The sequence below is a fragment of the Podarcis pityusensis genome, assembly GCF_964106645.2.
Source record: "Podarcis pityusensis genome assembly, chromosome: 16".
Taxonomy (NCBI): domain Eukaryota; kingdom Metazoa; phylum Chordata; class Lepidosauria; order Squamata; family Lacertidae; genus Podarcis; species Podarcis pityusensis.
Window position 1 is genome coordinate 20,302,096 of NC_138041.1, and position 20,576 is coordinate 20,322,671.

The window sequence follows — 20,576 nt, forward strand, 5'->3', positions numbered from 1 at the left end:
ACCATTCTTCGACGAATATATATCATGGCAGCGCAAAATCTGGAAATTGTGGTTAAACCACTCCACTCTGGGTTTCTTTTATCAATAGCGGCATATAATTTTTATTATTATTAACAAATTATAGAGAAACACACACACACACACACACACACACACACACACACACTCAAGTGTCAGTCACCTGCATTTTCCTTGTCTCAGTTCTTTCTTTCTTTCTTTCTTTCTTTCTTTCTTTCTTTCTTTCTTTCTTCCTTTCTTCCTTCCTTCCTTTCTTCCTTTCTTCCTTTCTTCCTTTCTTTCTATTTTCAACTGCTTTCCCCCTCCACACAGTGATCTGCAACAGGGGACCATCCTTTTCAGCCTGAGGACTACATCCCCTTCTGGGGGCCACAGCCCTGTGGTGGGCAGGGCCAGAGGCAGAAGTGGAAGGAGCAACACATGCACATCTTACCTTTGTACACTAGGTTAGTTTTTGCACACATCTGACTCTGCCCTGCATCCAGACAAGCAGGGGGCATGATCAGAGATTGAGGCCACTTTCCAGCCAGGTGTCGACAGGCAAGGAGGTTTTGGAGTAGGGCCGGTGAAGGATGTGGCCTGTGGGGACATCCAATGAAGAGAAAAGAAGGGACTTCTTCACACAGCACTTATTTAAACAGTGGAACTCCCTCCCACAGGAGGCAGTGATGGCCACCAACCTAAATAGCTTTAAAAGAGGATTGGGCTAATTTATAATAATAATAATAATAATAATTTTTATTTATACCCCGCCCTCCCCAGCCAAGGCCGGGCTCAGAGCGGCTTACAAGCAATAATAAAAACAAGTTGAATGATTACAACTTAAAAACAAAATTAAAATACAACATTAAAATATTGAAATATTAAAATATTAAAATTTAGCCTCATCGCAGGAGGAGAAGGAAAGGAAAAAAGAAAGAAAGAGAGGGAGGGAATCAAATTGGCTCCAAGCCAAAGGCCAGGCGGAACAACTCTGTCTTACAGGCCCTGCGGAAAGAAATCAGATCCTGCAGGGCCCTGGTCTCATGAGGCAGAGCGTTCCACCAGGCCGAAGCCAGAGTTGAAAAGGCCCTGGCTCTGGTTGAAGCCAATCTAACTGCCTTAGGACTTCCGGGTTAGCGCCATCGGCGAATGGCGGAGTTCCTCCGACCGGAGGAACTGGCTCCGTGGAAACTGGGTCTTCCCGCCGCGGCGAAGGTGGGGACCCGCTAGAAATCCCAGGTGGAGGAAGCCTGGGAACGTGGGTTTCGGCAGGGCACCAGGAGCGCCTCCCCTACTCATGGGGAACCCCATTTCGGGGTTCCGGAGTGAAGTGGGGTGAGCGGCGCGGTGCTGCGAACTGATTGCTACTTTCACAGAGTGAAGCCGCACAGCCATTGCCAGAGAGCGCTGACTTTTTCCTGTGGACAATTGGATTTAAAACAAGTACCCGTGAGTAGAAACGGAAAATTGGATCAAGAAATACCCTAATTTGGCACCGAAGCGGGAAGGTTCAAACAGGAAGTCCGTCTTCCGCTTTTTGTACATAGACTGAAGCAAAAACCTTGTAAGCTAAAGTCCGGAAAGTAGTTAAAAAAGTCTAAATTTCCTTCATTTATAACCACTAAAACCCCCTTGGAAGCAGGAGAAAAGGGGGAAAAATCTTTGTTTAAGCCTGCAGGAGAGGGAGTGAAGAAAGATAAGCTTCCACTGTCTCAAACCTGGGAACGGGGGGGTCAGAGACAGAAATTGTTGGAGAGGTTCACTGACTGTGAATGGAATACTTTGACAGATAGCTAAAGAAGAGAAATAAACTGATTCCAATGTTGCCTTTTGCATTTTAAAGAAACAAAATATCTGAAAAATGAAAGTAATTTTCCTTTGTTGGACTTGCCTTAAAAAGATGGATACAAATAGAAATTGTCTTCTCTAGAGGGAGCTTGTTAAATTGTTGCTGCAGTCTACTTGAGGACTCTACACCTGTGAGATTAAGATCGTGGGACCAGTCCTTTTGACCTCGAATAAAAATGAGCTGGGAGTTTTGGTGCTTGCTTTATGCAAGACAAGTGCTTTGTTGGAACAGATGCATGAGAAGATGGATCTGATGAATGAGAAAACGGATTTGATGACTGTTGAGGTCAATAACTGTGGACAAACAGGGAATACTGATACAGAAACCATTCAGGGACCAACTCAGGAACCTGTATTGATGGGGCAAGTGCAGAAGATAATGGAGGAGGTTGCGGTTGCACCTCAAATAATACAAATGGAGAGATCCGAGGCCCTGCAGGAGCATAAGCCGCTGTCTTTGAAGATTGAAGTTGGAGTGGGCCAGGGGGAGTCTGGAGCTGAGGAGGTTCTTAACTTTGGAGGGACTTTGAAATATGCTCTTAAATATGTTTTGGATTACATTGATGACTGTGGGGAGTGGGACTGTGGGGAATGGGCTGGTTTGATGAAGGGAGATGGAGATAATCTTGGGCTGGAACCTCCCAGAGACCTACTCCTCAATGAGAAAGGAAAGAAATTAAGAAGGAGACCAACAAAAGACAAGGAAAAGTGCAGGTATAAACAAGAAGAAGAAGATCTGCAGAAGGGACATGGAAGAGACTTAAGAGCCTCGGATATAAGATTACCGGGTTGATGGACTAGATGGAATGGACAGTAAGGACTGACATGACCCGAGACCAGGAAGAAGAGACGCTGGATGAAGATTGGAAGAAAATTTATAAAGAAAAATTTTTATTTAGGGAATTAGCCTAAAATTAATGAATATTAGGGGAAATGTTGGAATGAAACTATATGGCTTTAGTAGAAATGATATAAGGAGTTATGTATAATTGAGTACTAAGTTTCAAGCTCTAAGGTATTTTACGGTAAGATAAGGTTAAATAAATTAAGGCAATTTGAATAACAGAATATGGGGAAAGATGGAAAGGATTTGTTGAGTTAATTAATAGGTTAAATTGTTAAGATAAATTTCAATAAAAATTGAGAAAGATGGAAAGAATTTGCTGAAATAACTAATTAAACTAGAATACAAAAAGGGAGGTGTGAGGAGGTCAATGAAACAAGCAAATGGAAGTTAAAGATATGTAACATGGGATTTGTGTCTTTTTTTGGTTTTTTGGTTTTTTTGCTGTATTGTTGTATTGGTTTTTATGCTTTGTTTTTTTTCTTTCTTTTTTATGTATTGTAGTGTTGTTTCCTATTTTTTCTTTTTTTCCTGTAATTCTGAAACTTTTAATTTTTTTTTTTTTTAAATCTAACTTCCTTAGGGCCCGGGACCACTAGGGTGTTGCTATTTATGGACCTTGAGGCTCTCTGTGGGGTATACCGGGAGAGGCGGTCCCGTAGGTATGAGGGTCGTAGGCCGTGAAGGGCTTTAAAGGTCAAAAGCAGCACCTTAAATCTGACCCTGTACTCTACCGGGAGCCAGTGAAGTTTGAAAAGCATTGGGTGAATATGCTCCCATGGCAGAGACCCCGTGAGGAGCCTCGCTGCAGCATTCTGCACCCTCTGGAGTTTCTGGGTCAGCTTCAAGGGCAGCCCCGCATAGAGTGAATTACAGTAGTCAAGCCTGGAATGACTGTCGCATGGATCGCTGTGGCCAGGTTGGGGCGGGAAAGGTAAGGGACCAACTGCTTGATGCGGCGAAGGTGGAAAAATGTCGCCTTGGCTGTTGCTGTAACTTGCGCCTCCATGGAAAGGGAGGCGTCAAGGATTACACCCAAACTCTTAACGGAAGGCAATGGCACTAATTGGGCCCCCACAAGAGAAGGGAGTTGGTCCCTCATCCCCATGCCATCCCGACCCAGCCATAGGACCTCTGTCTTCGAAGGATTTAGTTTCAATCGGCTCCCATGAAACCATCCAGCCACAGCTTCCAAGCATCTGGTCAGTGTGTTCAGGGCCATCCATCAGCAGATAGGGCTGAGTGTCATCAGCATATTGGTGACAGCCCAGCCCAAAGCTCCGGATAATCTGGGCAAGGGGGCGCATAAAGATGTTAAAAAGCATCGGGGAGAGAATTGCGCCCTGCGGCACTCCACACACCAAGGAATGGCGCGACGACATTTCCCTCCCTAGTGCCACCCTCTGTGCCCGACCAGAGATAAAAGAGCACAGCCAGTTACGGGCTATGCCCTGTATCCCCATGTCTGCGAGGCGGTGGTCCAGAAGATCATGATCGACCATGTCAAAGGCTGCTGACAAATCTAAAAGGATCACCAGTCCTGACCCGCCTTGATCCAGTTGTCTACGGAGATCATCTGTTTGGGCAACCAGAGCCGTCTCGGTCCCAAAACCAGGACGGAAACCGGACTGAAATGGATCTAAAGCCGATGTTTCCTCCAGAAACCTACCAAGCTGTTCAGCAACCGCTCTCTCAATTACCTTACCCGGATATGGAAGATTTGAAACTGGGCGGTAATTGGATAGGTCTAAGGGATCTAATGAAGTTTTCTTTAAGAGTGGACACACTACTGCTTCCTTCAGTTCCCCTGGGAATGTCCCCGTGTCAAGGGACAAATTAATAATTTCAACCAGGGGGTTCCGCACAACATCTGGACACTCCCTAATCAGCCAAGACGGGCACGGATCAAGGAGGCAGGTGGTGGGCCCACTAACTTGGAGGAATCTATCCACATCAGCAGGGAGTATCCGATCGAAATGGTCCAACACTGGACCTGATGTCAGTCGAGGGGCCTCCAGTTCAGTCACTGTATCTAAATTGGCAGGGAGGTTACGGCGGAGCAATAGGACTTTCTCCGCAAAAAAGCTTGCGAATGCCTCACAGCTGTGGGTCGAATTTGTGCTTAAATTTGGTTGTCCTCCTAAGGACGTTATTGATCTAATTATTCTAAAAAGTTGTGCCGGGCGAGAGCTAGCAGATGCAATGGAAGCTGCAAAGTAAGATTTCTTAGCAGCTTTCATAGCCATCTCATAGGCTTTCATAAGCGTCCTATAAGATGTTCTTGAGGCTCCGTCATGAGTCCGTCGCCATACTCGCTCTAGCCGTCTGAGATCCCGCTTCATTTTCCGGAGCTGCTCAGTAAACCAAGGGGCCCAGTTTCGACGGGGTCGCAGAGGGCGCTTAGGCGCGATCTCATCAATGGCTGCCAAGAGCCGGTTATTCCAGTCCTCAACAAGGTCATCTAATGAGTCGCCAGGAGGAGCAGGGTCCCGCAAGGCTCCATCTGTTTTCGCGGACGAGCCCAAATAGTTTCGCCACCCGAGCAGGGGAGGAGCGGGAAGTCAATCTTGGCTTTCAGAGCGTAGTGATCAGACCATGGCACTTCCACAGGGGGGAGCATGATCACATCTATGCCAGCCCCAAAGATCAGATCCAGCGTGTGGCCTGCTTGATGAGTGGGGCCCAAAACAAACTGGGAGAGCCCTAGTGTTGCCATGGAAGTCACTAGGTCCAGAGCCTGTGAGGAGGGAGCGGCATCGGCATGGACGTTGAAGTCTCCCAAAACCAGTAGGTTTGGGAACTCCAAGGCCCAGCCCGCCACCACCTCCAGCAGGTCTGACAGGGTGGCTGCCGGTGTGCTGGGTGGTCGGTACACCAGCCAGACAGCCAAGCTCTCCTTGGTGACCCACACGAGACCAACACATTCAATGCCGGAGATCGCTGGTGATGGCAGAGCTCTGAAAGAGCAATCCTCCCGCATTAACAGCGCTACTCCTCCCCCCCGACCCACAGTCCGCGATTGATGGAGGACAGAGAAACCTGGGGGTGTTATCTCATGTAGGGAGACTACTTCGCCTTCCTGTACCCAGGTCTCCGTCACACAAGCCAGGTCAATCCTCTGCGAGACAAAAAAGTCACGCATTGTGGCGGTTTTGTTGCCTATGGACCTGGCATTGCACAGCACCAATGACGGAGGTGGGTAATCCTTGCTCGCCCTACCCTCATCCCTTGGGATGGGGCGTAGATTGGAAGGGGTTCGAGGATCACTGCATCTCGAAGCCCTTCACCAATAGAGATATCTAGCCCCACCGCCATTCCTCCCTAGCCCTTCAATAGTGGAAAGCCCAGACCCCATACTAGCCTCCCCATTAGAGGGGTAACATCCCCTCAATAACAAGTCATCCTTGGGCCTGGACTCCTGGGTCAAAATGGTATGGGGAAGAGGTGGAGGTTTGATAGGGTAAGTATCCCTAGAAGATAGAACCCAACCAACCGCACCCCAAGCGGGGAGGACAGTCCCATGGTGTTTCGTTAACTGTCAATCCCCCTCTCCCTCCTGGGTTAATTGGAGGATTGTTGGTTCTATCTGTGGCTGTGGGAGTATTAATGAGGTATGTGCTATAAAATGTGGATCACTGGCCAACAAAGAGCCAGCTTCGGAAGATCTGTCCATCCTGTCTCGCCAGGAGTACAGTAGAGAAGGCTGATCATTCTGATAAGTTTTTGGAACATTAGGCAAAGGTCCAGATGTAGATTTGGTGCTGGATATCTCCAGATTGTCAGCAACATAGAGTTCTTTAGGTGTTGTTGCCATAGAAATGTCGGAGGTGCCAAATTCCTCATCTAATTCGGTGTCGTTTGAAAAGGGAACAGGGAGTTGCACTGATGTCTTTCTACGGGCTAAAGAGCTGTTGGACGTCTTTAAATATTGTGCCCTAGGCTCTACTGTCCTTATATTTTGGGTAGAAATCTCAGTCTTTATACTCACTAGCCTCTTCTTCAGGTCTTGTAATTCTAGGCTTACAGAGTTCTTTTTTTCCTTCGGGCAATTAGTGTTTCTAGTGTTGAGCTTGGTTTCCCTTATCCGCATTAGCTTTGACTCTATGCAAGGGACCAATTGCCTCCTTGTTTCGTCCTTAAATACCCTCACTGGGCAGAGAGAGTGGAACCACCATAGAGTATCCTTTATCTCCATGAGTCGAGATGGGAGGGCTGATGACCTAAAGGTCATAAATAGGCACATTGTGTTTCTCATGGTAGGCAGGAAGTGGAAATTTTCTAGATCTACATTTCAGTAATGGTAATTCAGGAGCTGAGACAAGGACATAGTAATTTGTCTGCGGTTCATCCACCTATGAGTGTATCGGTGAATCTCAAGCATTATCTGGTTCGTTTGCAAGACTTGACAGGACCTCACTTCATCCATAGATTGAGTTGGTGAGTTGTTAACAAAGTCATTTCTTATCATCCATTTAAGCCCTTGGGTATTTAAAGGGGAGGAGCTAGTATCCAATTGTTTCTCAATGTTAACTATTTTGGTGAGGATTTCATTCAGTCTTTGGAGAACCAGAACCATAGTTTCTGCAGACAACATGCAAATCTCTTGGTAGGGGTGTGTATCCGGAATCGGTTGAAAGTAGGCTCCTCTGATATCTTGTTCTAGAGGCATGTGGGTGGGTCAGTGCTAGGAGTGGGAGGAATCCCTCCTGCTCCTGCTCTTGCCCTCTTGGATGGATTAGCTTTTTCTGGGAGGAGGGGGGTCGGGTCATTGTCATCCTCCTTAAGGTGGGGTAAGGTTCCCCCAACGTTGTTACTCACTGCTTGTTCTATTTGCTCCGTTTTCTTGGCTTCCTCAACCTGTTCTGTTTCTGAGCCAGGGAAGATGGCGTTGGCTCTCTGCCGATTCTTTGTTTTAGAGGAATTGTGAGTCCCAATAATGATCTTCTGGCTCTTTGCATCTCGTTTTCTCCTTCCGGCAGGCATTCTCAATAAGGAAGTGGATAGAGGATAAATAAGACTCTCAATGGCTACTGACTATGATGGCTCTGTTCTGTCTCCATAGTCAGAGGCAGCAATGCTTCTGAATACCAGTTGGTGGAGAGGAGAAGGCTCTTGTGCTGGGGTCCTGCTTGACAGCTGCAAGGATGCTTTTCGCCCAGAGATGGAAGGAAGACAAAGTTCCAACCAGAGAGGAACAGATAATCAAGATGGTGGACTATGCTGAAATGGCAAAATTGACAGGGAGAATCAGAAACCAAGAAGATAAGAAATTTAATAAAGAATGGATTTTTAAATATATATATATATATATATATAGAGAGAGAGAGAGAGAGAGAGAGAGAGAGAGAGGTATATAGATATAGATATAGATATAGATATAGATATAGATGATATAGATATAGATATAGATAGATATAGATATAGATATAGATAGATATAGATATAGATAGATTATCTTAAAGGACACTGTACAGTTAAAAACATTAGCAGGATTAATATAACACTTGTAATGTAATAATTCAATGGTTATAAATGGAAATTTGAATATAAATTTGGGTAATATTATATAAGATGCAGTATAAAATGAAGTACTATGGTAACCATGGGGGGTGGGGGGTGGAGGGAAGTACAAGGATTCAGAGAATCCTATATATGTATAAAATTGACTATATTTTAATGCAAAAGATATCTGTAAAAATTGTGTGTGTGTGTGTGTGTATATATATATATCTATAGATCTAGATCTAGATCTAGATCTAGATATATAGATATAGTGTGTGTGTGTGTGTGTGTGTGGTTTCCTACAGGCATTTGGTTGTCTACTGTGAGAACATGATGCTGGACTCAGTGGGCCATTGACCTGATCCAATAGGCTCTATTTATGTCTTTCTGGGATGGGCCAGATGCCTGGTGGATCCCACTTACACAGGTTACATAGGAAGCTGCTTTATACCAATTTAGAACACAAAAGAAAGAGGGGGATTTGCCCTGCCGGACTTAAAATTGTACTATGAAGCAGCAGCGTTTTGCTGGCTGAAAGAGTGGATGCTCCTCGAGAACACAGATATCTTGGACTTGGAAGGTTTCAATAATACATTTGGTTGGCATGCATATCTATGGTATGATAAAATCAAAGTGCATAGGGCCTTTAAAAATCACATTGTCAGAAAAGCGTTATTTAATGTTTGGATAAGATATAAAGACTTGTTGGAAAACAAAACCCCTAGATGGTTGTCACCCTTGGAGGCTAAGGCATTGAAGAAACTCAATATGGAGGCCGAATGGCCAAAGTATTGGGAAATCTTGGAACAAGATGGAGATAAATTGAAATTGCAGAGTCATGAGAAATTGAAACCTAAAGTAAGAGATTGGCTCCATTATTATCAAATAATGGAGGTTTACAAACAAGATAGGAAAATTGGCTTCCAGGTGGAGAAATCAAAATTAGAAACTGAATTGTTAGAACCCAATACCAAGAATTTGTCAAGAATGTATAACTTGCTGCTGAAATGGAATACACAAGATGAAACAGTTAAATCGGTTATGATTAAGTGGGCACAGGACATTGGTCATAATATTATGTTTGCTGACTGGGAATGGTTGTGGAACACCGGTATAAAATTTACGGCATGTAATGCCTTAAAGGAAAATGTTATGAAAATGATCTACAGGTGGTACATGACCCCAGTCAAGCTAGCAAAAATTTATCATTTGCCTGATAATAAGTGTTGGAAGTGTAAAGAAACTGAAGGTACTTTCTATCACCTGTGGTGGACGTGCCCGAAGATTAAGGCTTTCTGGGAAATGATATATAATGAAATGAAAAAGGTACTTAAATGTACTTTCCCTAAGAAACCAGAGGCCTTTCTCTTGGGCATTGTCGGCCAATTGGTGTCAAAGAAAGATAGAATTTTCTTTATGTATGCGACGACAGCAGCAAGAATACTCATCGCAAAGTATTGGAAGACACAAGACCTACCCACCGTGGAAGAATGGCAGATGAAAGTGATGGATTATATGACATTGGCTGAGATGACTGGCAGAATCCGTGATCAGAGGAAAGAGACGGCGGAAGAGGACTGGAAGAAATTTAAAATTTATCTTAAGAGCTATTATAAAATTGATGAATGCTAAAATGCCGAGGTGCTGAGAGAAAAGGGGAAACAGTGACATAAGATTAAGTTAGAGAAAGGACTAAGAGGACATATATTTGATAAAATTGCTTAAAAGCTGCTGAAATAATTTTGCAAACAGGGATGCAGAAAGGGGAGGTATGGGGGAGTCCGAGAAACGAAGATTATGGAAAAAAGGTTGTGAAATTATACATGTTTGTTTGTCTTTTTATTTGTTTGTATTGTTTAAAAAATGCTGTAAAACCAATAAAAATCTATATTAAAAAATAAAAATATATATATATACCAATTTAGAACACTGGTCCATCTTGCTCAGTATAGTCTACACCGAGTGGCACCGAGCAGCTCCCCATGGTTTCCAACCAGGAGCATCACCCGGTCCTTCCTGGAGATGCTGGGGTCGAACCTGGGACCTTCTGGGTTCCAAACAGATGCTCTGCCACTGAGCCGGCGAGGCTACCCCTCCCCACTCCACAAAATGGCCCCTAGAGACCCAAGCGCTCCAGAGATATTGCTGCTGCTTCTTGATAGCTGTTCCTCCTGCCCCTCCTGCCTCAGTTATCCTTCAGAACGGCGCCCACATGCTCCAATATCTTTGGCTAGCTCACTCCTTCCAGAGCTGATGGCACAGTGGTAAGCAGGAGAGCCACAACTCAGTCCAGGCGGGAGGGCAGAGCGCTGGTTCAAGTGATGAGCCGCTCAGGTCCCCCGTCCGCCGCCCCTCTCTCGTCAGCACCACTTCTCAACAAAGCTTTTCCATAAAGAGCACAGGCCCATAAATAACAGGCCCCAGCTTGGAAATAAATACAGCTGGAAGCCGACAAAGGGCAGTGATGAATGATGTTTATTTAATTTCTCGCGTGTGGTCCATTATGGAGGCAATCACAGGGCTTACTGGACGCTTTCATCTCCGGGATCCTCCTTCTCACAGATCAAGAGTGGCAGGTCCTCTCCTGGTTTCGCTCTGGAGAAAGAAGAAAGAAAAAACAGAAGAGGAGAAAAGGGTCTGAGCTGGGGAATCAGGTGGGGGCAAATGCATACATCAGAGGAGGGTGGGGTGGGCTTTCAGCTTCGCTCTGGACAGTCTGCAGTGTTCAGAAATTGTGAGGAAACAAGAAAAGGAGAATAAGATAAAATCTGGAAAATCGTGTTTGGGCAAACGCCTGCCTTCCAACACGATGGAAACAGAGGCAGCATGGACCACCTGCCATTTATTTACAGGGGTTCAGGAAACCTTTTTGTAGGACCCATTTGGGCACATTTGCCAACTGGAAAACCTCTTGTGGGCCCCACATGCAGGCCTCATCTGCGCTATGTATTTAAAGCTGCTTTGAGCAGTCATGGCTTCCCCCCAAAGAATCCTGGGAAGTGTGGTTTGTCAAGAGTGCCAAGTGTTGCTAGGAGAGCCCTTATCCCCCTCCCAGAACTACAATTCCCATAGTTCCCTGGGAAGATGGATTGATTATTAAACCGTTCTTGAGGCGGGTAGGGTGGGAAGCAGGGAGGCTGGCAGCAGGCAGAGCCAAAAGCCCAATGGCAGGCAGAAACAACCTAAGGCTCTACCTGCGCTGTACATTGAAAGCAGCATTGGCTTTCTCCCAAAGAACCCTGGGAAGTGTGGTTTGTTAAGATTGCTGAGAGTTCTCAAGAGACCCCCTCACAGGGCTAGGGTTGTGCTGGTGGTGGGCGGAGCCAGAGGCAAAAGGAGGTGGAGCAACTGAGAGGAATTTTACCTTTGTACAGGAAGCTGGTTTCTATAGACACCCACTCACCATCTCTCTATCCTTCTGGACAAGCAAGAAGGAGAGTCAGAGTTCAGAGACACATCTGAACCAGAGAAAAGTGCCTGAAGACATACCCTCCAACATTTCTCCATTGAAAATAGGGATGTCCTATTCCATACCCTCCGTTTCTCTGGTGAAAACAGGGACATCCCCTCCAACTTTTGTTCGATGAAAATAGGGGCATCCTAAGGAAAAAGGGGACATTCTGGGATCAAATCAGAAACCGGGACAGCTTCTGTATATCCAGGACTGTCCCTGGAAAATGGGGAAACTTGGAGGGTCTGCGAAGAAACTGTGTAAAAAGATTAATGGGGGGGGCAGATAGAGGGTGTGGTTGGGGGTTTGGAAGGCAGAGAGTCCTGAGGGCCAGGTAGAGAGGTATGGAGGGCCACATTGCACCCCCAGGCCTGTGGTTCACCACCGCTGCTTTAGAATTTTGCTGCTGCTTTAAGAATGAAGAAATTGGGATTTAATTTCAGATTTGGGTTTTTATTGCTGTGGAATAGCCATTTATTCAGCTTTCACTGTGATTTTCGCGTGGAGGACTTTTATTTTCTGCTGCTTTCATTCAGCAGAAAAGCAGCGAATAAAATAAAGCCATTATACGGAATAAGTTACCTAAATTGTCGGTGCCCATTATAAACAGAAGATGGGATGACTTCAGCTGCAAATTAAGAGGCAGTAAACCACACCATTTGCAGTAGCTGAAAGGGAATGATCGCTATCACACACCAAATCATCCACTGGTTTTAGTTCTTATTTATCTTCATGAATTATCCATAATTCTCTCCCCCCCCCCATTTTAATCCAAGGCATCATTTTTTCAGTTTTTCTTCCTTCAAAGAACCTTTTTGACTGATCTGATTGGGAACCTTTTCATGCATGCTTTGGGATTTTATTTGCATTGCAGAGAATTCCACAGTGAGCAGGGGTGAGCGCAAAGGTAGATCTACTTATTAATCACTGGACGATTTCCAGTAGATTAGCAAGGATTCCTGACTTTCAGCTGACCTCTTCTGCCTGATTTAGGCTGCTGAAATGGAGAAAGTTAACCAGCAGTGGATGTTTGTGTGAAAGAATGCAAGAACACAATAAGAGCCTTGCTGGATTAGGCCAATGGTCCATTTAGTCCAGCATCCTGTTTTCACTGTGACCAACCAGGTGCATGGGTGTAGCCAGAATTTATCAGAGGAGGCAGGACACCTTCCTATCCTGTTCCAGAACCGAGCTACCTGTGACGCAATTGGTCAGTTCGCAGAAGCCACGCCTATCACTCAGTCGGGTTGCCAGTTGCATCGCTAGAATGTGCCACAACATCATAAGTGACCTCAGCGCACATTTCAATTTCAAGTATTCTGATTATTTCTACTTTTAGTTAAGTATTTATTTACTTGATTGGCTACCCCCATTTATTTATTTGCTTGATTGGCTATGCCCTGGTTATGCTCACCACCAGACGCATGTGACAAACCCACAAGCAGGCCCCCCAGGCCTTTCCCCTCCGGTGGTTTCCAGCAACTGGTATTCAGCTGTGGAGGCAGAGCACGGCCACGGTGGCTAGTAGCCACTGATATCCTTCTCCCCTATAAATTTGTTTAATCCTCCTCTAAAGCCATCCAAGTTGGCTGCTGTCACTGCCTCCTGTGGCAGTGAGTTCCACAGGTTATCTAGTGAGGCTGCTTCTGACTTCTCTTAATCATTGTCGTGTCAGACCACTGGTCCATCTAGCTCAAGATTTTCTACAGCAGCAGCTCTCCTGGGGTTTTTAGGCAGGGAACCTTTCCAAGTCCTACCTGGAGGTGGTAGGGATTAAACCTGGGACCTTTTTGCATGCAAAGAAGGCACTCTGTCACTGAGCTATTGGCCCATCCGCCTGCCTACTCCGCTCTTATGGGAACAGGGCAGGGCAGGAATTTGGATGCATAAATAAAAACACCAACCAAAGATCAAACAGAAGTGCTGCCCTGCCCAGAGCCTTAAAACCTTCCTATCTCTCACCCTCTTTCTGGCAACGAGTCTCCCAGCTCCACATTATCTCTATTAATACCAGCCACAAGGTCATTACTCAGGCACCATGTCTTCCTCCAGCATAAATATTTATACAAGCCTGACCTGTGGCTGCTGCATTTTCCTTTTATTTGATTTCTGCCGCCTTTTGTGTCTGGTCTTCTGTCTGCAGGAGGAAACGGTGCTTTCATGGGAGGAGGGAAGGGAGAAGAGGGTGTCACTTTTGCCTAAACAAAGCTTTGCCTGGCAAGTCTCAAGAGCCAACATACTTAGGAACACCATGTCCGAGGCTAGGGATGTCAGTTTCAGTCCAGGATGTCAACTGCAGCCTGTCAGTTTCAGTTTCTCTGTTTCTCTCCTCGCTCCCCAATCTCCAGTTCGGATGTCCACATTCCCACATTTAAAATATAAACAAATAAACCTCACAAAAATTCAGCAGCATTGTAGTGCAAATTTCTCCTAACACACATATTTTTGTCTACAATTATTGCCTAATTTGCATTTTTGTGGGTTGGTATATGCATTCTTATGCACGCTTTGCCCCAGTATCTGAATTTCTGCACACACGGCTTGGCCACAGAACCTCATTGCAACATTTTGAGAATTTCGAAGGATGAAGGAAGGCTTCAGTTCACTTCTTGTTTCAGAAAGTGTGAATTATGAGGATTTGCCTTTAAAAGGGAACTGAATTGAATTTCTCCCACCATATCCCTGGCTGAGACCGAAGCATTGCTCCATAGCATTGCAGGCATGTGTGAATATTTATTTCATTTGGTTATGTTACAATCCTTACATTGTAGAGGCAGGGCCAGATTTAGGTTTGATGAGGCTCTAAGCTACTGAAGGTAATGGGGCCCTTTATATGTCTAGCTGTCCTTTGTCAACAACAAATTGTTGCTGTTTTTTGTGTTGAATATATGCTATATGGTAATTTATGGACCTAATAGGTATCTAAAGCCATTTGTACATGTTGCAATGCAACCAGTCCATGCAGAATGTAGGCACCCTATATCTAGAAATGAGCAAATCAGTGATATTTTAGGGGGCAGGCTAGCAGGCAGGGCCCATTACTTACATCATAGGAGCCTATACAACACAAAACACTGTTGCTGTATGTAGGTTTTATTTTATTTGTTTTTTATCTTATATTTTGGAAAGGTACATCAAGTTTTTTCCCCTTTAAATTTTTTTGGGCCCCCCAAGAGAGTGGGGCCCTAAGCTATAGCTTGTTTAGCTTATACATACATCCGGCACTGTGTAGAGGTCACCAACAAAGCACCTGTGGAAATCCCTGAGGTCTCCTCCTGGCATCTGCTAAGCCTCTGGGCATCCTGCCCCAAATCCACCATTCCTCCTGACCGTGAGGCGGTGAGGGTGAGTACCTTTTTCATTCACCAGAACAGCATAGTGGGCTGTGTCTAAGTCATACTCAGAGCAGACCTATTGAAATCACCTATTGAAATGGCCATTGATTTCAATAAGTTGACTCTGATGCAGTTAGATATCACCCATAGAGTTGGAGGAGGAAGTTGAAAGAGCGACCTTTCCCCCCACTTCCTCTTCCAGCTCTATGTGCTTTCCAAGGCTCAGATTAATTCTGCTAGGTTCAACCTTTGACCACTTTGAAAAGTGAAATGTGACTGTGTACACTTTCTCTTCTTCTGTCTTGATCTGTGTGTGAAGAAGTGAGAAGTGACCAAAGGGAAAGGCGCTCATTTGAAAATATCCAGATATGCCCATGGGCCAAAAAAATGTTAGAAGCTCCTACCTTTGCAACAACCATTGCAAGTTATGCATGATTATACCCATTATGCAGATAGGAAGCTATGACTGGAAGAGAATGCATTGCCCAAGGCTACCTAGTGTATTTATGAAAGATGTGGGATTCAAACCAGGAGAATGCCGTTTAGCCACTGTACTCTGTAACGTGATATGGCATCTCTCCATTCCAAACATAGCACCTGGCATCACTGCTTTGCTTCCTTCTGTTCTGTTTGCTTATTACAAACTGTCCTCTAAGCTGCCTGGGTATTTACTGTAACAATTAAGGATTGATTGCCTTAAATATATATATAGTAACATTTCTTTGAGCACAACTTCTCTCTCTCTCTCTCTCTCTCTCTCTCTCTCTCTCTCTCCAATTTTTCATATCTGTTCCTCTTGTTAATAGCATCCTGGGGGCCAAGAGATCTGGGCTTTGATATCTACGGGGACAAATGCTGAGTTGTTGACTCAGGAAACCCCTGACAGAAGAACACAACACGAGCCTGCTGGATCAGGCCAAAGGCCCATCTAGTCCAGCATCCTGTTCTCCTAGTGGCCAACCACACACCTGCAGGACCCAACACAGGAGCACTCTCCCCTCCTGTGGTTTCTAACAACTAGTCTTGGAGGGCTGAATAATACTGTTCTTGGCAGCCTCCAGGCCATTCCATGGAAGTACAGTGGTACCTCGGGTTACAGACGCTTCAGGTTACATGCGCTTCAGGTTACAGACTCCGCTAACCCAGAAATATTACCTCAGGTTAAGAACTTTGCTTCAGGATGAGAACAGAAATCGTGCTCCGCTGGCACAGCGGCAGCGGGAAGCCCCATTAGCTAAAGTGGTGCTTCAGGTTAAGAACAGTTTCAGGTTAAGAACAGACCTCCAGAACGAATTAAGTACTTAACCCGAGGTACCACTGTACCTTTTTAAAGATCCCTACATTCCTAACTCTACAATTCTATGATTGTAGTCATTGTTTTTAGGACATTTTTAATTGTAATAGGGTTTTTTGGGGGAATATTTTAGTCTGTTTTAGAATGTTTTTGTTTTTTAAGTTGTCTACCAGTTTGTCACCCTGGACTCCTTGTGGAAGAGGAGCAGGCATGTATAAATCAGGGTTGCCATATGTCTGGGAAAACCAGGACACGTCCTCTTTTTGGGGGTCAACATGCCCACCTGGGTGGATTTTTACATTTTAAAGGAAATGTCTGGGTTGGGGGTGGGTGGGTTGAGCTTGGGTGGCTCAGATTTGGGCTGCTCTGCATGTCACGACTGCTGCCAGTCCAAGGTGGGGAAAGAGCCTGCACCCCTCTTTTCCCAACGCAGACTGGGAGCGGCTCGGACTGTCCTCTTTTTTGCTCTTCAAGATAAGGCAACCCTAATACTACTACTACTACTACTACTACTACTACTACTACTACTAATATAGTTAGATGATATATAGATAGATGATAGATAGATAGATAGATGATAGATAGATGATAGATAGATAGATAGATAGACAGATAGACAGATAGACAGATGATAGATGATAGATAGATATAGACAGACAGACCCTACCAGGCTTTTATTGTGGGAGCAAATGCTACTGTTGAACTATGTAATGTGTGAAGAATGTCCGTACTCTCCTGACATTCAGCTTCCTCAGGTTCTAGCATACTGAAAGAAGGAGGGGGGACTTTTCTCTAACCACTTTCTTTAGTCAATGCATAATTTTATACACTTCTATCATGTTGCCTCTTACTTGCCCTTGTCTGTAAACCAAGTAGCCCCAAGTACGGCAACCTTTCTTCATAGGAGTGTTTCAAAAGGTGACGTAAATCAGGTGGATAACTTCCTAGCCTGGTCTCCCTTCTTTCCACAAGTACCAGTTGCTGGAAACCACAGGAGGGGAGAGTATCTTGTGCTCAGAACCTGCTGGAGGGTTTCCTGTAGGGGCCACCTGGTTGGCCGCTGTGAGAACAGGATGCTGGACTAGGTGGGTTGCTGGCCTGATTCAGCAGAACTTTTCTTCCATTCTTATGATGTGATTCTAGGCTGCATCAACAGAAGTCTAATGTCCAGATCAAGGGAAGTAATGGTATCACTTTCTTCTGCCTTGGTCAGAATAGAATGAAAGAACACCATCTGGGGTTCTGTGTCCAGTTCTGGGCGCCCCAGTTTAAGACGGATATTGACAAACTGGAACACATGTGGAGGAGGCCGACCAAGATGATAAAGGGTTTTGGAGACCAAGCTTTATGAGAAAGGGTTGAGGGAGTTGGGAATGTTTAACTTAGAGAAGAGAAGACTGAGAGGTAATATGAAAGATGTCTTCAAATATCGGAAGGGTTGTCACATGGAAAATGGAGCAAGCATGTTTTTCGCTGCTCCAGAGAGTAGGAGCTGAGCCAATGGATTCAAAAGCACAAGAAAGGAGATTCCAATGAAATCTTAGGAAGAACTTTCTAATGGTAAGAGCTGTTTGACAGTAGAACAGATGGCGGTGGACTCCTTTAAACAGGGGTTGGATGATCATCTGTCAGGTTTCCTTTAGCCATGCGATTTCCGCATTACAGAAGGTGGGACTAAATAACCCTTGGTTACCTTCCAACTCTATAATTTTGCGATTCTACGATGTACAAAATATAATGAAAACAAGTTGAAAAGAAACAATTTAAATCATTTCCATATCACTACCTGGGGACTGCAGGGAAGTGGGTGCATAGCTGTCAACCTTCCCTTTTTTTGCAGGAAATTCCCTTATTCCAGCGCCATTTCCGGCTGCTTCCCATTGCTATCCCAGATAGTTAGATATCCCATAGACTGTCCCCGGGACAGGTGAGGCTGCTGATCCCTTATTTTCGAGGCTGCTAATCCCTTATTTTCAAATCTGAAAGTTGGCAGCTATGCGCGGGTGGTGCTGTGGTCTAAACCAGAGAGCCTAGGGCATGCCGATCAGAAGGTCGGCTGTTCGAATCCCCGCGAAGGGGTTAGCTCCCGTTGCTCGGTCCCAGCTCCTGCCAACCTAGCAGTTCGAAAGCATGTCAAAGTGCAAGTAGATAAATAGGTACTGCTCCGGCAGGAAGGTAAACGGCATTTCCGTGCGCTGCTCTGGTTCACCAGAAGTGGCTTAGTCATGCTGGCCACATGCCCCGGAAGCTGTCTGCGGACAAACGCAGCTCCCTCGGCTTATAGAGCGAGATGAGCGCGCAACACCAGAGTCGTCTGCGACAGGACCGAATGATCAGCGGTACCTTTACCTTTACCTGGGGACTGCAGGGATTAAACCTGGGGCCTTCTGCATTCAAAGCAGATGCTCTACAAGTGAGCCTCAGTCCTTTTTAAATTTCTCATCTTCTCCCTCCCTGTGTGTGTAACTTCATTGATACATCCTTTGCCCTTGCATTGCATGCTGGGTTTGCCTCCAGCCTAGTCCTGCACCCGTGGTTGTTTGACAGGCTCCCTGCCTGCCTCCAAGGTCCATATTAACATCACACTACCTCCATCCCCCAAGTTTTGCCCTGAAGCAGGAAGTGGGAGAATTCATCTGCCATCGCAAGCCTCTGGAGAAAGGTGCCAAATCCTCTTATCTCTTCACATTTCCCCCCACCCCCTGGCCCTGAGGCCTGGGTGTCTTCTTGAGGGAGATGGCACTGATAGGATTTCTCAGAGTTCCCAGAATGAAGGGTATTGATGTCCACCAGAGAGCATCAGTTTGGTCAAACAGCCCAGCTTCAGGAGGTAGGGATGGAGTTGGATACATGGAGAGATCCTTTTTCAGTCGGAACTCTCCGGAACTCAGTTCTGATGCTTCTCATGTGGGTGCCATTGCCATTACAGTGGTACCTCAAGTTACAGACGCTTCAGGTTACAGATGCTTCAGGTTACAGACTCCGCTAACCCAGAAATAGTACCTCAGGTTAAGAACTTTCCTTCAGGATGAGAACAGAAATCGTGCGGCGGTGGCAGCGGGAGGCCCCATTAGCTAAAGTGATACCTCAGGTAAAGAACAGTTTCAGGTTAAGAACGGACCTCCAGAACGAATTAAGTTCTTAACTCGAGGTATCACTGTATAAGAAAACATGGTAAGTTCTGGCACCCTTTTTTCCTAGAAAAAGAGCACTGGATGTGTGTGTGTGTGTGTGTGTGTGTGTGTGTGTATGTATGTGTAAACTTCAGGCAGCCTCATTACAATACCTGACAGGATGGGAGCGATAGACAGATCTGAAAAGTGATAGAAACAGGGATTCGAATCAGGTCGGGGCAAAGGCCAGGGTGAAACACTTATGCCTTGAGGGATTGTTATTATCATTGCCATTTATTAAATTTGTATAGTTCCCTCCACCCAAAGATCACAGGGCAGTTAACAACATAGAAATAGAAAATGAGAACACAAAATGCGTAATAAGACAGAAACAAACCAAAAGCTTAACCACCGCCCATGACGCAATGGCCCGTGGACCTATTGTGGTTGGACCCTATTTGTGGGTTTCCTACAGGCATTTGATTGGCCACACTGAGAATGGGATGCTGGACTAGATGGGCCATTGGCCTGATCCAGCAGCCTCCTCTTAGGTTTTTATGTATCCACAGAGAGCCGCTGAACATCAGCACAGACAATACACTGGTCTGATTCCGTTCCTATCAGGCAGCTGCCTATATTCTGTATCATGATCATCCTCCATTATTGCTCCTCTTCCTTTTCACTTTGGCTTCTTCTCTCCACTCTCCTCTATCACCCACCCCCTTTCCCCTGTCCTCCTCCACCCCAGCATGCCCGGAGCCAGATCAGGGAGAGTCAGCTGCACCCTTAATTGCTGCACCGCGGCCTGATGTCAATAGGAGGTGACATCTCCCGAGCGCGGAGCTGCAATCGTCTTGGTGCATATTCCCTCTGTCTGAGCGCATCAGAGGAGATGTCACAACCAGGAAAGCTAGAAGCCACTGGAGGAGTGGAAAAGCCACTGAGACCATTGTGAAGCCGGCATGAAACGCTGAGAGAGGGTTGGTAAAAACCTTGCTTCGGCGGCAGGTTCTCCCAGTGGTTTCTGCACTGTTGGTCTCCAGTGGAGAGCCTTTACAGGAACTGACAACCTAGGGATTGCATTGCAACATTACACAGGTTGCGGGGTGTGTTGTTGTTTTTTTTTTTGGAGGCCAAAACAAAACTAGGTATTCAACTCCACCGAGACCACTTGGCTCCCAGTGGGAGG

The 20,576-nt window shown here is 45.5% G+C and overlaps 1 long non-coding RNA gene across 1 annotated transcript in view; it reads right to left on the minus strand.

The window, feature by feature from the left end:
- LOC308466039 overlaps positions 1-19,438 on the minus strand; it is a 365,679-nt gene extending 346,241 nt beyond the window's left edge. The window contains exon 1 of the long non-coding RNA XR_013980628.1: positions 19,210-19,438. This is a non-coding gene — a long non-coding RNA (uncharacterized lncRNA). The remainder of the gene's footprint in view (positions 1-19,209) is intronic.
- Positions 19,439-20,576: the final 1,138 nt, after the last annotated feature.